This window comes from Camellia sinensis, chromosome 11 (assembly GCF_055761805.1).
Source record: "Camellia sinensis isolate YWXY chromosome 11, ASM5576180v1, whole genome shotgun sequence".
Taxonomy (NCBI): Eukaryota; Viridiplantae; Streptophyta; class Magnoliopsida; order Ericales; family Theaceae; genus Camellia; species Camellia sinensis.
The window spans coordinates 79765907-79782302 of NC_138971.1; positions in this window are offsets into that span (position 1 = coordinate 79765907).

Consider the following 16396-nt stretch of genomic DNA (forward strand, 5'->3'; position numbering starts at 1 on the left):
TTGAGTTGCATTATCATCCGGGAAAGGCCAATGTTGTGGCCGATGCCCTTAGTAGGAAAACCATTAGTGATGTCGCTTGTATAGCCATCCGGGAATGGGTGATGTTGGGAGCACTTGGCGAGTTTGATTTGCTACTGGGCGAATCTGTCGAGGCTGCGGCCTTGTTTTCTGTTGTTGCGCAGCCTACACTTATGATTAGAGTGTTAGAGGCACAGAGAGGTGACCTTGAGGTAGAATCCCTCCGAGAGAAGATCTCCAGTGGGAAAGTTGAGAAGGGTTTGACGGTGTATCCCGACCTGAGTGTGAGATACCGAGACCGTTTGTTTGTACCGGAGTCTTGCCGAGAGGAAGTACTCCGAGAGTTTCATCATTCGCGCCTTGCGGTGCATCCGGGAGGTACTAAGATGTATCAGGATTTGGGTCGCCAGTTTTGGTGGCGGGGTATGAAAAGAGATGTGGCTGTTTTCGTATCGAAGTGCCTTACTTGCCAGCAAGTGAAGGCCGAGCATCAGAGGCCAGCGGGTTTGTTGCAACCCTTGCCTATTGCCGAGTGGAAGTGGGAGCATGTCACTATGGACTTCGTTGTAGGTCTTCCGAGGACTCAGCGGGGTAGTGATGCTATTTGGGTGGTTGTAGACCGGTTGACTAAGTCGGCGCACTTTATTCCTATGCGCGTGAGAGATTCGGTAGATCATCTTGCCGACTTGTATATTCGGGACGTAGTGAGATTGCACGGGGTCCCAGTGACGATCGTCTCAGATAGAGATCCTCGTTTTACTGCTAGATTGTGGCAGAGTTTGCAGAGTGCGTTGGGCACTAAGTTGACCTTTAGTACGGCTTATCATCCTCAGACTGACGGGCAGTCCGAGCGTACTATTCAGATCCTCGAGGATATGCTTCGGGGTTGTGTCCTGGACTTCAGTGGGACGTGGGAGAGGCACTTGCCATTGGTAGAGTTTGCCTACAACAACAGTTTTCAGTCTAGCATCGGTATGGCACCGTTTGAGGCCTTGTATGGCCGACCGTGTAGGTCTCCAGTTTGTTGGGCCGAGGTGGGTGATGCACCTTTGTTGGGTCCGGAGTTGGTTAGGGAGACGACGGAGAAAGTTGAGCTTATTCGTAGGAGGCTTGTTACAGCCCAGAGTCGACAAAAGAGTTATGCCGACCGTAGGAGGAGGCCTTTAGCGTTTGAGGTAGGTGATCATGTCTTTCTGAAGATATCACCTAGGCGAGGTCTGATGAGGTTTGGGAAGAGTGGGAAGTTATCCCCTCGGTTTATTGGTCCTTTTGAGATCCTTGAGAGGATTGGTGAGGTTGCTTATCGGTTAGCCTTACCGCCGCAGTTGTCCGGAGTGCATGATGTGTTTCATGTGAGTATGCTTCGGAAGTATGAACCAGATCCATCACATGTGTTGGATTGGACTGATTTAGAGGTAGATGAGGATGCCTCGTATGAGGAGAGACCGGTTCGGGTCTTGGATAGGCGGGATCAGGTCCTGCGTGGCAAGACCATTCCTTTGGTGAAAGTCTTGTGGAAACATCACGGAGTGGAGGAAGCCACTTGGGAACGTGAGTTGGAAGTCCGAGAGAAATATCCGGACTTGTTTGTTGATATGTAATCTTGTATTTAAATTTTACATTTTGTTGAACTTAAGAGCTTTTATATATGTCTTAAGTTGTGAAACATTGAAAATGTTTTGGTTATTGGAAGTATGTTTTGGAACTTGCCTCATATGGAAGTTGAATGTAACATTATATCTGTTGAATATATTGTTGAAATTGGAAAGATAGTGCATAATGTTGATGCATGTTGAAAGTACATGTGTTGTTTACATATTGTGATATGTCTCTTGTTAAAGGGATGGAATGACCGGTAATGGGTCGAATTGTTGAATGTTAAAATGTAACATTGTTTAAAATGGAGGAAAACTTGTTTTTGAAAACTTGTGCTTAATTTCGGGGACGAAATTCTTTAAGGGGGGGAGGTTATAGCGATCCCGGGTTTACCCTTGTTGTATAGTGATCCGGACATGTGTCCGTGGATGTTGGTAGTTGTTTATTATCTTGTTTACATCCTTTCTTCCTTTGTATTTGAGTTATAGGATGTGTTGAGCGGGTTTGTTACAGGTTGGTTGAGTTTAGAAACCAAAACTAGTTGCCCAGATTTTTGGCCTGTCCGCTCGAGCGGAGGTGTTGGCGCTCGAGCGGGGAATACATCCATCCAGTATCTTGTTGTGCAGTGTTGTGAGCTCGAGCGTAGGGTTGGGAGCTCGAGCGGAGGCCTGGTTCTGCAAAAGTGCTGGGCGAGTGCATTCTGCGCTCGAGCGGGAGGTTGGCCGCTCGAGCGGAAGTCTGTGAGTGTACGCTCGAGCGGGGTGTTTTACGCTCGAGCGGAAGACTGGGTTTAAGTCCCGAAATTGTGACTTTTCAAATCACTTTTTGCTTTCTCTTCTCTCTCTTACTTTTCCAAAAACACCATTGTTGAGCCTCTCACTCTAGACTCTACCTTCTCTCTAGGTTTTGATCTAGTAGGAGTGATTTACTCACCTTTGGCCTTTACAAAAAAGTTGTTGATCGTCGAGGGCTTCATTTTAATCTGAAAATCTCGGGTTTTGGAGCACGTTGGGTTTTGTCGTCTTCTCCTTTGGGACTCCGAATTTGAGGTAGGGGTAACCTACTCCTCTCTATGGGTTTTGTCTTTAAATTTTGGTATTTTGAGATGTTGGGCTTGGTTGGGTAATTTTGTGAAAGTTTGGGGCTTTTGTGTAATTTTACAAAAGTTGGGGTTTTATTCATAATAAACCTAGATGCATGTTTGGCATAGAAAAATGGAATGATTGTTGAATCATTGATGAAAATGGGACCTAAGGGTTGAAATGGTAATTATGGAAAATGGCCTAATTACATTGTTTAATTAATTGGGATAATTAATTGGTGAGAAATGAGGAAATGAAATGTTGATTGAATATCCATTTGTGCATTTATTTTCTGTTTTAGAAATAACTGCTTTGGGCTATCGGTGGAGGATAGTCGTGATTGTTGTAGACAATGTATGTTGATTAGGCAAACTGAAACTAATCAATGGAATGTGTTATGGAACTTGACAGTTGCTAGAATACATTAATTGTTTGTATTGTGTGATTGTATATAGAACCAATGTGTTTATATACGTTATGTGTAGAGGAGGAGATAGGGGATGTACTCCGCGGTTTAGGGGAAGATAGGGGATGGACCTCTAAACCGGATAGGTATTTGGAGGAGATAGGGGATGTACTCCGTGGACAGAGCTCATATGCTTGTCTGAGAAGTGAAGATAGAGCTCATATGCTTATCTTTGTGAAGTGAAGTGTGGATACAGCTTGTATGCTTATCTGTGGATATTGTTGATATACATATCTGTTGTAGAGTGTGGATACAGCTTGTATGCTTATCTGTGGATATTGTTGATATACATATCTGTTGAGAATGTGGATATAGCTTTTATGCTTATCTGAATGTGAGATATAGTTTTTATACATATCTGTGGAAATGATGATAGAGCTAGCATGCTTATCTGTTGAAAAAGGAAAAAAAATGAAAAGTAAATGGGACTTGTAAGTCGTTGACATAAATATGTAATTTATGTGATCGTATCAGTGTTGACCAACTATCAATTGCTAATGTTTTAGTCATTGTCCATGGTTGGTTTAGTGTATTTCTACTGGGCTGTGGCTCACCCTATATGGGAACATCATTTTCAGGTACAGGAAGCATGCCACCTCCAAGGACATAGCTGGGAGGCTAGTGGCGGACATAGTTTTGTCGTTTTACTGTTGATGTATTACATGTAATTTCAAGCCAAGGGCTTAATGTGTAACGAGTTAGTACTCTTTGTTGTAACCAAGTGTTAACTTGGAAAGCTGTAAGCCCGTAGGGCATTTTGTTTTGATGTTAACATGTAATGCATTTGTAATAGACTCTGATGGATATAAGAATGTGGTTAGTTTATATATCAACGCTTGTCTTATTTAATGGGTTTAATGTTATTATTTTGAGGGCGTTACACAGCAAATTCTCTATAAATTACTCAGCAAATTCTCAGTAAATTATTCAGTAAATTCCTAATAAATTCTCAGTAAATTACGTAGTAAATTACTCAGTAAATTCCCAATAAAATTTAAGTAAATTCACAGTAAATTACTCGATAAATTCCGGATAAATTCTCAGTAAATTCCCAGCAAATTACTCAGTAAATTCTCAGCAAATTACTCAGTAAATTCTCAGTAAATTCTTAGTAACTTACGCAGTAAATTCCTAGTAAATTCTTAGAAAAGTACTCAGTAAATTTTAAGAAAATTCTCAAGAAATTACATAGTAAATTCTCAATAAATTCCAAATAATTTCTCCGTAAATTTTTTGTAAATTACTTAGTAAATTTCGCAGTAAATTCCCAGTAAATTCTCAGCAAATTACTAAGAAATTCTCAATTACTAAGAAAATTCTCAGTAAATTACTCAATAAATTCATAGTAAATTACTCAGTAAATTTCGAGTAAATTCTCTATAAATTAGTCAGTAAAATCTCAGTAAATTACTCATAATATATTCTTAGTAAATTCTCAGTAAATTACTCAGTAAATTTTCAATAAATTCTCAATAAATTATTCAGTAGATTATTCTGTAAATTCTCAATAAATTCCCAGTAAATTACTAAGCAAATTCTCTGTGAATTATTCAGTAAATTCCAAGTAAATTCTCAGTAAATTACGTAGTAAATTACTCAGTAAATTGCCAGTAAAATTTAAGTAAATTCATAGTAAATTCTCAGTAAATTACTCTGTAAATTATCAGAAAATTCCCAGTAAATTATTCAGTAAATTCTTTGTGAATTCTTTGCAAATTACTCAGCAAATTCTCAGTAAATTATTCGATAAACTCTAAGTAAATTACTTAGTAAATTACTCAGTAAATTCCCAGTAAAATTTAAGTAAATTCTCAGTAAATTACTCGATAAATTCTCAGTAAATTACTCAGTAAATTCCCAGCAAATTGATCAGTAATTCCAAGTAAATTCTTAGTGAAGTACTCAGTAAATCCCAAGAAAATTCTCAGTAAATTACACAGTAAATTCTCCGTAAATTCCAAGTAATTTCTCCGTAAATTTTCAGTAAATTACTTAGTAAATTTCTCAGTAAATTTCCAGTAAATTCTCAGCAAATTACTAAGAAATTCTAAGTAAATTACTTAGTAAATTCTTAGCAAATTATTTAGTAAATTTCGAGTAAATTCCTAGTAAATTCCTAGTAAATTACAAAGTAAATTATTACGTAAATTCCAAGTAAATTCTCGATAAACTAGTTGGTAAAATCTCAGTAAATTACTCGATAAATTCTTGGTAAATTCCCAATAAATTACTAAGTAAATTCTCAATAAATTCTCAGTAAATTCTCTGTAAATTACTAAGCAATTTCTCAGTAAATTATTCAGTAAATTCCCAGTCGATTCTTTGTAAATTACTTAGTAAATCACTCAGTAAATTGCTTGTAAATTTTTGGTAAATTCTCAATAAATTACTCGGCAAATTCCTAGTAAATTCTCAGTAAAGTACTCATTAAATTCCTAGTAAATTCTCAGTAAGTTACTCAGTAAATTCCTAAAAAAAACAAGTAAATTCTTCCTAAATTCTCAGTAAATTCCAAGTAAATTCTCAATAAATTACTCAGTAAATTCCTAGTAAATTATTAGTAAATTACTCAAAAAATTACTAAGTAAATTCTCAGTTATTTACTTAGTAAATTTGCAGTAAATTCTAAATAAATTACGAGTAAATTACTCAGCAAATTACTTTGTAAATTTCATGTAAATTCTCAGTAAATTATTCAGTAAATTAATAGTAAATTACTCATTACATTCCAAGTAAATTCTCAGAAATTCATAGTAAATTAGTCAGTAAATTCCCTGTAAATTCTAAAAAAATTACTCAGTAAATTTTCAATAAATTCCTAGAAAATTCTCAGTAAATTCTCTGTAAATTACTCTGTAAATTACTCAGTAAATTCCCAGTAAATTATCAATAAATTACTCAGTAAATTCTTAGTAAATTCGCAGTAAATTACTCAGTAAATTCTTAGTAAATTACTATGTAAATTATTAGTAAAATACTTTGTAAATTATTCAGTAAATACTTAGTAAATTACTCAGTAAATACCCTGTAAATTCTCAATAAATCACTTAGTAAATTCTATGTAAATTCTTAGTAAATTACTCAATAAATTTTTAGTAAATTCACAATAACTTACATTGTGAATTCTTAGTAATTACTCGGTAAATTCTCAGCAAATTACTTTTAAAATTCCTAGTAAATTCTCAGTAAATTGTGAGTAAATTACTCAATAAATTCCTAGTAAATTCTCAGTAAATTACTCAGTAACTTCCCATAAAAATCACAGTAAATTGTCTGTAAATTACTCAGAAAATTCTCATTATATTTTTAGTAAATAACTTAGTTCATTTCTCAGTAAATTAACAGTAAATTATTCAGTAAATTTTCAATAAATTACTCATTAAATTTTCAGTAAATTTTCATTAAATTACTCAATAAATAGCTCAGTAAATTCCAAGAAAATTTCCAGTAAATTTGTAACAACCCTCACCTTACACTTCTCATACTTGCATACATTCCTGCATGATCTTGCCTTGTCATAATAATTGGAAGGATTTGCTTGCCTTGTTTTGTTTGTATTGCTTGCGTAGTTTTGTTCTTTGTTCGGTGTGTGTGTGTGGCCGAGGTCATCTTGAGCTTAGTTCGCCTTTGAACCCTTGTACTTAGAACTGTTTTGAGATCTTGGTCAACCCCCACCTTCACCTCGGGCATTTATTGCCGAGATGTCTTGTACTTAGTGAACCTTGTCCGCAGGCAGGTATGGCCTAGGCCGAGATGTGGCACACCCCGGCCAAGGTGTGGCACAGCTTAGTCAAGCGTGGTCCTCCCTAGCCGATATTTTGTCATCCTGTTGCCGGATCCTTGATTTGAGCCGATGTCATTTCTTGCCGATGTGTTTTACCCAGCTTGCTGCATACGCTTTGTCAGAGACTTGTCTTATCAATCAATCACCTTTTTGAGTTGAGCCAACCCGGTAGCGCCACGTGTCCGAGCTTGTTGTTAAGGCAGCCGGCAGACTTAGAAACAAATCATTTTTGGTCTCAAATCTTTGTTTTAGAGAGAGAAGCTCTAGAGAGGAGGAAGAGGAGTTCTTGAGTGAGAGCGAGTCTTCCAAGCTTGATCTTCGTGGTTTGATCCGTTGGTTTCAAGTTTTGAGGTTAGAACCTTGATCTACTTTGATTGTTGTTATCGATTATCTAGCTGCATTGCATGATCGGATCTGTTTTGCATGTCATGCACCGATTTGAAGTTGGTTTTGAAAAGAGGAAATGGTTTTCCTGTGTTCTTGAGGAGAGCCTCGTTTTGATCCAAAAGTTTGGAACGAGAATCATGTTTTTGTGTTTGTTCTTGCATGACTTCCTTGTATGGGTACCCAGGTCCATGTTTTGAACTCTTGGCATGAAATCTCAGTTTTGTAACAAGTTTTGATCTTACATTCATCTTTTTCACGATCATGTTCATCATACTCTTCATATTCTTCAAAGGGAAACCCAGGTTTTCCCGACTTTGCTTTTGGTTGAGGCCTTCAGGGCCACACCTCGGTAAGGAGGTGTGGGACCTCGGCAAAGACCTGGACGGTACCCAGTGTGTTTCCATGAAACGGGAGCGGTGTTCAGACTCCCAGCATGTTTTGCTTTGTCATTGATTTGGATCTGGTGAGAATGCCGAGATCATTCGCATGCATGTAAAGCTTGTTTTGAGAATGCGATTTGCCATGTGATTGTAGGTCCTTGATATTTGCTTTGAGCCTATACCTGGAGAACTAGGTGAGTGGTATTTCTAATAAAGCTATGTTACACTTGTTTTTGATGAATCTTGCTTTGTTTTGTTTTGACAAAAGTATTTGCCAAGCATGAATGAATAGCCCTGTTTTGATGTTATTCTTGGAAAGTCCCTTGTGCTGGAGGACTCTAAACTTTCGCAGTACTAAGTATAAAAGGATACGGTCCTTTCTTGGAAAGTCCCTTGTGCTGGAGGACTCTAAACTTTCGCAGTACTAAGTATAAAAGGATACGGTCCTTGTTAAATCGGGCTACGGGCCTAAGTAACACAAGTCCCTTGTGCTGGAGGACTCTAAACTTTCGCAGTACTAAGTATAAAAGGATACGGTCCTTGTTAAATCGGGCTACGGGCCTAAGTAACACAAGTCCCTTGTGCTGAAGGACTCTAAACTTTCGCAGTACCATTGAATGATGAATACGGTTCATCCCTTGTTTTGCCGATGTCAGTAAGCATCTCTCGATACTTGTGATCTTTGAATGATGAATACGGTTCATCTCTTGTTTTGCCGATGTCAGTGAGCAGTCCTTGATACTTGTAAGCTTTGAATGATGAATACGGTTCATCCCTTGTTTTGCCGATGTCAGTAAGCATCTCTCGATACTTGTGATCTTTGAATGATGAATACGGTTCATCCCTTGTTTTGCCGATGTTAGTAAGCACCCCTTGATACTTGAAATGTTCGAATGATGAATACGGTTCATCCCTTGTTTTGCCGATGTCAGTAAGCATCTCTCGATACTTGTGATCTTTGACAGATGAATACGGTTCATCCCATGTCTTGGTAAAGTATGATGTGTTCGTTTTAAGGACTTCGGCTATATTCAGGCAAAACCTTTATTTCTAGTACCATTCACTGAGTATTTGTACTCACCCCTCTCTATATATATGTAGGTGATGAGCAGGACGGCGGCGACGCCTAGACTATTATGAAAGCTTGTTTTGGATTCGTGCTTATGTCGGCTTGTTTTGTATTTACGTCGGCGATGCCTTTCATTGCATGTCGGCGAATCTTGAAAATCATGCTTCTTGACTTGTATTTATTGTATTTTGTATGCGTCGGCTCGAGAAGCCTTTTAATCAAGATGTAACACATATTTTGCTTGCTGTATTCAAGTTGTAAGATGAATGACATTGCATTTGATCTATGCACAGCTCTTATGGACCACTTGTATTTTGATTTATTGCTTCCGCATTTGTGAGCCCCGCTTATTATACTCTGATTGTGTTAAGTTTTTGAAAGTTGGCCTTCGGTAATTACGGATTACTGGCCATCACGGCACCAAACTACTAGGGGCGGTTTGGGGTTGTGACAAAATTACTCCGTAAATTACTCAGTAAATTCTCACTAAATTACTCGGTAAATTCCTCGTAAATTACTTAGTAAATTCTTAGTAAATGCCAAATAAATTACTTAGTAAATTCAAAGTAAATTACTCAGTAAATTGCCCGTAAATTCTCAGTAAATTCTTTGTAAATTCTCAATAATTACTCAATAAATTCTAAGTAAATTCCCAGTAATGTTTCATTAAATTCCCATTAAATTCTCAGTAAATTATCAGTAATTACTCAATAAAATGTATGTAAATTCTTAGTAAATTCTCATTTAATTCCAGTAAATTCTTATTAAATTACTTAGTAAATTTTAAGTAAATTACTCTGTAAATTTTCAGTAAATTCTTTGTAAATTACTCAGTAAATTTTTAGTAAATTACTCAGTACATTACTTAGTAAAATCCCAATTAATTCTCAATAAATTATTAATAAACTACTCAGTAAATTCTCAGTAAATTTTAAATAAATTACTCAGTAAATTCCCAATAAATTGCAAGTAAATTACTCAATAGATTTCCTGTAAATTCTCAATAAATTACTCAGCAAATTACTTAGTAAGTTCCAAGTACATTCTCAGTAAATTACTCAGTAAATTTCCAATATATTACTCAGTAAATTATTCAGTAAATTCCTAATAAATTACTCAGCAAATCGCTTAGTAAATTTCTAGTAAATTATTCATTAAATTCCCAGAAAATTCCTAATAAATTACTTAAGTCATTTCTCAGTATATTACCAGTAAATTATCAGTAAATTTCTTAGTAAATTCACAATAAATTACTCAAAAAATTACTCAGAAAATTACGCATTAAATTCTTAGTAACTTACTTAGTAAATTCCTAGTAAAGTACTCAGTAAATTACTTAATAAATTCTCGGTAAATTATTTTGAAAATTCTCAGTAAATTTCTAAGCACATTACTCAGTAAGTTGCTCAGTATATTACTCAGTAAATTCACAGTAAATTACTCAATAAAGTCGCAGTAAATTTCCAGTAAGTTCCCAGTAAATTTTAAGTAAATTACTCAATAAATTCTCAGTATGTTACTCAGTAAATTTTTAGAAAATTCTAAGTATATTACTTAGTAAATTTCAAGTAAATTCTCAGCAATTACTTAGTAAATTCTCAGTAAATTACGAGTACATTCTTAGTAAATTGCTCAGTAAATTCCCAGAAACTTACTCTACAAATTACCTAGCAAATTACTTAGTAAATTTCTAATAAATTACTCAGTACATTTCCCAATAAATTACTCTGTATATTCGAAGTAAATTACTCAGTAAATCCCCAGTAAATTTTCAGCAAATTCTTAGTAAATTACTCAGTAAATTCTCCATAAATTGCCACGTAAATTCCGAGTGAATTTTCAGTAAATTCCCTTTAAATTATTCAGTAAATTCCCAATAGATTCACATTAAATTACTTAATAAATTCTTTGTAAATTAAGCTATAAATTCACCGTAAATTCTCAGTAAATTACACTATAAATTCCCAGTAAATTCTTAATAAATTATTCAGTAAATTCTCAGTAAATTCCCATTAAATTACCTAGTAAATTTTTCAGTAAATACTCAGTAAATTACTCAAAAAATTCTTAATAAATTCCTAGTAAATTCTCAGTAAATTAATCGGTAAATTACTCAGTATATTTAGTAAATTACTCAGTAAATTCACAGTAAATTATTTAGTAAATTCTCAGTAAATCCTAAGTAAATTACTCAATAAATTATGTAGTAAATTCTTTGTAAATTACTTAGTAAATTTTCAATAAATTACTTTGTAAATTACTAAGTAAATTCTCTGTAAATTACTTAGTAAATTTCCAATAAATTACTCTGTAAATTACTCAGTAAATTCTCTGTAAATTACTTAGTAAATTTTCAATAAATTACTCTGTAAATTACTCAGTAAATTCTCAGTAAATTACTCAGTAAATTCCTAGTAAATTTTCTGTAAATTACTTATTAAATTACCAGTAAATTCACATTAACTTAATCAGTAAATTATTCTGTAAATTCACAGTAAATTCTTAGTAAATTACTCAATAAATTCCCAGTAAATTCTCTGTAAATTACTATGTAAATTCTCACTAAATTCCCATTAAATTACTAAGTGAACTGCTTAGTAAATTTTCAGTAAATTCTCAGTAAATTCTCCGTAAATTACTTGGTAAATTCTTAGTAAATTCCCAGTAAATTCTCAGTAAATTAATTGGTAAATTATTGAGTAAATTACGAAGTAAAATTCTCAGTAAATTACTCAGCAAAGTCCTAGTAAATTCAGTGAATTACTTAGTAAATTCCCTGTAAATTGTCAGTAAATTACTTAATAAATTCTCAGAAAATTCCAAGTAAATTCTCGGTAAATTTTAAGTAAATTCAAAGTAATTCTCAATAGATTATTCACTAAATTCCCAGTAAATTACTCAATAAATCATCAGTAAATTACTTAGTAAATTCCAAGTAAATTCTCAGTAAATAACACAGTAAATTCATCAGTAAATTATTTGCAAATTACTCAGTAAATTCCAAGTAAATTCCCAATGAATTACTGAGTAAACCACTCAGTAAATTCTCTGTAAATTACACAGCAAATTCTCAGTAAATTACTCAACAAATTCCTAAAAAATTCTCAGTAAATTACTCCGTAAATTTCCCAAAAATTCTTAGTAAATAAATTGCAAATAAATTCTGAATAAATTACCCATTAAATTCACTGTAAATTCAAATTAAATTATGTAGTAAATTACTAAGTAAATTCTCAATAAATTAATCAGCTAATTCACTATAAATTCTCAGTAAATTACCCATCAAATTACCAATAAATTCTCAGTAAATTACCAGTAAATTCTCAATAAATTAATCGGTAAATCACTCAATCAATTCTTAGTAAATTACAAAGTAAAAAAAAATAGTAAATTCTCTGAATATTCTCAGCAAATTCTCAGTAAATTCCTAGTAAATTCAGTAAATTATTCCGTAAATTTCTTGTAAAATATCATTAAATTAGTTAGAAAATTCTGAGAAAATTCTGAGAAAATTCTTCATAAATTCTCAATAAATTACTCAGTATATTCTAAGTAAATTCTGAAAACATTCACAGTAAATTTTCAGAAAATTCCCAGCAAATTACTTAGTAAATCCTCAGTAAATTACTCAGTAAATTCGCTGTAAATTCTGAGTAAATTACTTAATAAATTCCCAGTAAATTATGCTGCAAATTCTCAGTAAATTCTCAGTAAAGTACTCAACAAATTCCCAGTAAATTTTTCGTAAATTTTCAGTAAATTACTCAGTAAATTACTTAGTAAATTCCCAATAAATTCTCAGCAAATTACTCAGTAAATTCCCACTAAATTATCAGTAAATTACTGAGTAAATTTCTCGTAAACTCTTAATAAATTACTCAATAAATTCTCAGTAAATTACCCTTTAAATTATGTCGTAAATTCTCAGAAAATTCATAGTAAATTCTTAATAAAGTACTTAGTAAATTACAAGTAAATTCTCAGTAAATTACTTAGTAAATTCCAAATAAAATCTCAGTAAATTCCTCAGTAAATTACTCAGTAAATTCCCAGTTAATTCTTAATAAATTTATCAGTAAATTACTCAGTAAATTCCCAGTAAATTCTTAGTAAATTACCTAGTAAATTCCCAGTAAATTCACATTAAATTACTCAGCAAATTCTTAGTAAATTACTCAATAAATTACTAGTAAATTCTCAGTAAATTGCTCAGAAACTTATCAAGTAAATTCACAGTAAATTACTCAGTACATTACTCACTAAATTCCCAGTAAATTCTCAGTAAATTACCAGGAAATTCCCAAGAAATTCTCCGTAAAATACTCAGTAAATTACTTAGTAAATTCTCAGTATATTACTTAGAAAATTCTCAGTAAATTCCCAGTAAATACTTAGTAAATTACTTAGTAAATTCTCAGCAAATTCTTAGTAAATTATAAGTAAATTACCAGTAAATTAATATGTAAAGTCTCTGTAAATTACTTAGTAAATTTATCAATAAATTCTTAGTAAATAACAAGTAATTTCCGGGTAAATTACTCAGTAAATTCTCAATAAATTCACATTAAATTACTCAGTAAATTCATAGTTAATTCTAAGTAAATTACTTAGTAATTTCTCAGCAAATTACTTCGTAAATTCCTATTAAATTATCAGAAAAGCCTTAGTAAATTACAAAGTAAATTCTCAGTAGATTACTCGATAAATTCCTCGTAAATTCACAATAAATTACTCAATAAATTGTCAGTAAATTACTCAATAAAATTTCAGTAAATTCTCAGTAAATTACTCAGTAAATTCGCAGTAAATTGTCAATAAATTCCTTTGTAAATTCCTAGAAAATTACTCAGTGAATTTTTAGTGAATTACTTAATAAATATGAAGTAAATTCTCAGAAAATTACTTTGTAAATTCTCATTAACTTACACAGTAAATTCCTAGTAAATTCTCCGTAAAGTACTATGTAAATTCTCAGTAAATCACTTAGTAAGTTAATCAGTATATTAATCACTAAATTAATCAGTAAATTACTTAGTAAATTCTCAGTAAATTAATTACTAAATTACTCAGTAAATTCTCAATAAAGTACTCGGTAAATTATCTATGAATTCTTAGTAAATTGCTTAGTAAATTTTCAGTATATTATTCTGTAAATTCTTAGTAAATTATTCAGTACATTACAGTAAATTACTCAAAAAATTACTCTTTAAATTGTTAGAAAATTACTGAGAGTAACTTACTTAGTAAATTCCTAGTAAATTCTCAGTAAAATACTTAGTAAAATCCTAGTAAATTCTCAGGACAATACTCTGTAAATTCTCAGTAAATTACCCGGTAAATTACTCAGTAAATTTTCAGTAAATTTCCAGTAAATTACTCAGTAAACTCTTAGTAAATTCTCAATAAATTTCTCAGTAAATTCGGAGTAAATTTTCTATAAATTCTCAGAAAATTACTTAATAAATTTCCAGTAAATTACTTAGTAAATTCTCAGTATATTACTCAATAAATTCTCCGTAAATTACTTAGTAAATTACCTTGAAAATTGCTAGTAAAGTTTCAGTAAATTACCAAGTAAATTACTCAGTAAATTCCAAGGAAATTCTTAGTAAATTACTCAATAAATTCTCAGTAAATTTCCAGTAAATTACTTAATAAATTAACAGTAAATTCTCTATAACTTAGCTAGTAAATTCCCAGTAAATTTTCAGTAAATTCTCAGTAAATTACTCAGTACATTACTAAATAAATTACTAAGTAACTTTCTAGTAAATTCTCTGTAAAATACTCAATAAACTACTCAGTAAATTCTCAGTAAATTACTCAGTAAATTATTAGTAAATTATAAGTAAACTCTGAGTAAATTCTTAGTAAATTATTACGTAAATCACTCAGCAAATTCACAGAAAATTATGCAGTAAATTCCCAATAAATTCTCAGTAAATTACTCAGTAAATTTCTTAGTAAATTCTTGGCAAAATTCCAAGTAAATTCTGAGTAAAGTACTTAGTAAATTCAAAGTAAATTATTCAGTAAATTCTTAGTAAATTCCCAATAAATTACTCAGCAAATTCTCAGTAAATTCTTAGTAAATTACTCAGTAAATTCTAAGTAAATTACTTAGTAAATTCTCAGTATATTACTTAGTAAATTCTCAGTAAATTTCAAGTAAACTACTCAGTACATTACTCAGTAAATTCTAAATAAATTCTCAGCATATTACTCAATAAATTCCTAGTAAATTCTCAATAAATTACTCAACAAATTCTCAGCAAGTACTCTTTAAATTACATGTAAATTCTTAGTAAATTACTTAGTAGTATATTCTTAGTAAATTACTTAGTAGTATATTCTTAGTAAATTACTCTGTAAATTCCCAGTAAGTTACTTTGCAAATTACTCAGCAAATTACGTAGTAAATTTTCAGTCAATAATTCAGTACATTTCCTAGTAAATTACCATTAAATTCTCAATAAATTCCTCATTAAATTCTTCGTAAATTTCTAAGTAAATTCCCAGTAAATTATTTAGTAAATTCTAGTAAATTCTCAGTAAATTACTCATTAAATTCCCAATAAATTTTTAGTAAATTACACTATAAATTACTCTGTAAATTCTCAGTAAATTCCCAGTAAATTCTTTATAAATTACTCTGCAAATTCTCAGTAAATTCCCAATAAATTCTCAGTAAATTACGTAGTAAATTACTCAGTAAATTCCCAGCAAAATATAAGTAAATTCTTAGCAAATTACTCGATAAATTCCCAGTAAATTATCAATAAATTACTCAGTAAATTTTTAGAAAATTACACCGTAAATTCTCAGTAAATTATCAGTAATTTACACAGTAAATGCCCAGTAAATTCTTAGAAAAGTACTCAGTAAATTTTAAGAAAATTCTCCGCAAATTACACCATAAATTCTCTATAAATTCCAAGTAATTTCTTCGTAAATTTTCAGTAAATTACTTAGTAAATTTCTCAATAAATTCTTAGTAAATTACTCAGAAAATTCCCAGTAAATTACTCAATAAATTCTTAGTAAATTCACAGTAAATTAATCAGTAAATTCTCAGTAAATTACTAAGTAAATTCAAAGTAAATTCTCGGTAAATTAGTCAATAAAATCTCAGTAAATTACTTAGAATATATTCTCCAATAAATTACTCAGTAAATTACTCAGTAAATTCTCAATAAATTCTCAGTAAATTTCTCTGTAAATTACATTGTAAATTCTCAGTGAATTACTCAGCAAATTCTTAGTAAATTATTTAGTAAATTCCCAGTAAATTTTCAGTAAATTACTCAGTAAATTGCCAGTAAAATTTATGTAAATTGACAGTAAATTACCCGATAAATTCTCTGTAAATTTCTCTGTAAATTACTTAGTAAATTTCCAATAAATTTTTAGTAAATTACCATGTAAATTCTCAGTAAATTCCAAGTAAATTACTCAGTAAATTCTCAGTGAATTCTCTGTAAATTAGTCAGCAAATTCTCAGCAAATTATTCTGTAAACTCTTAGTAAATTACTCATTAAATTCCCTGTCACGACCCCAAACCGCCCCTAGTAGTTTGGTGCCGTGATGGCCAGTAATCCGTAATTACCGAAGGC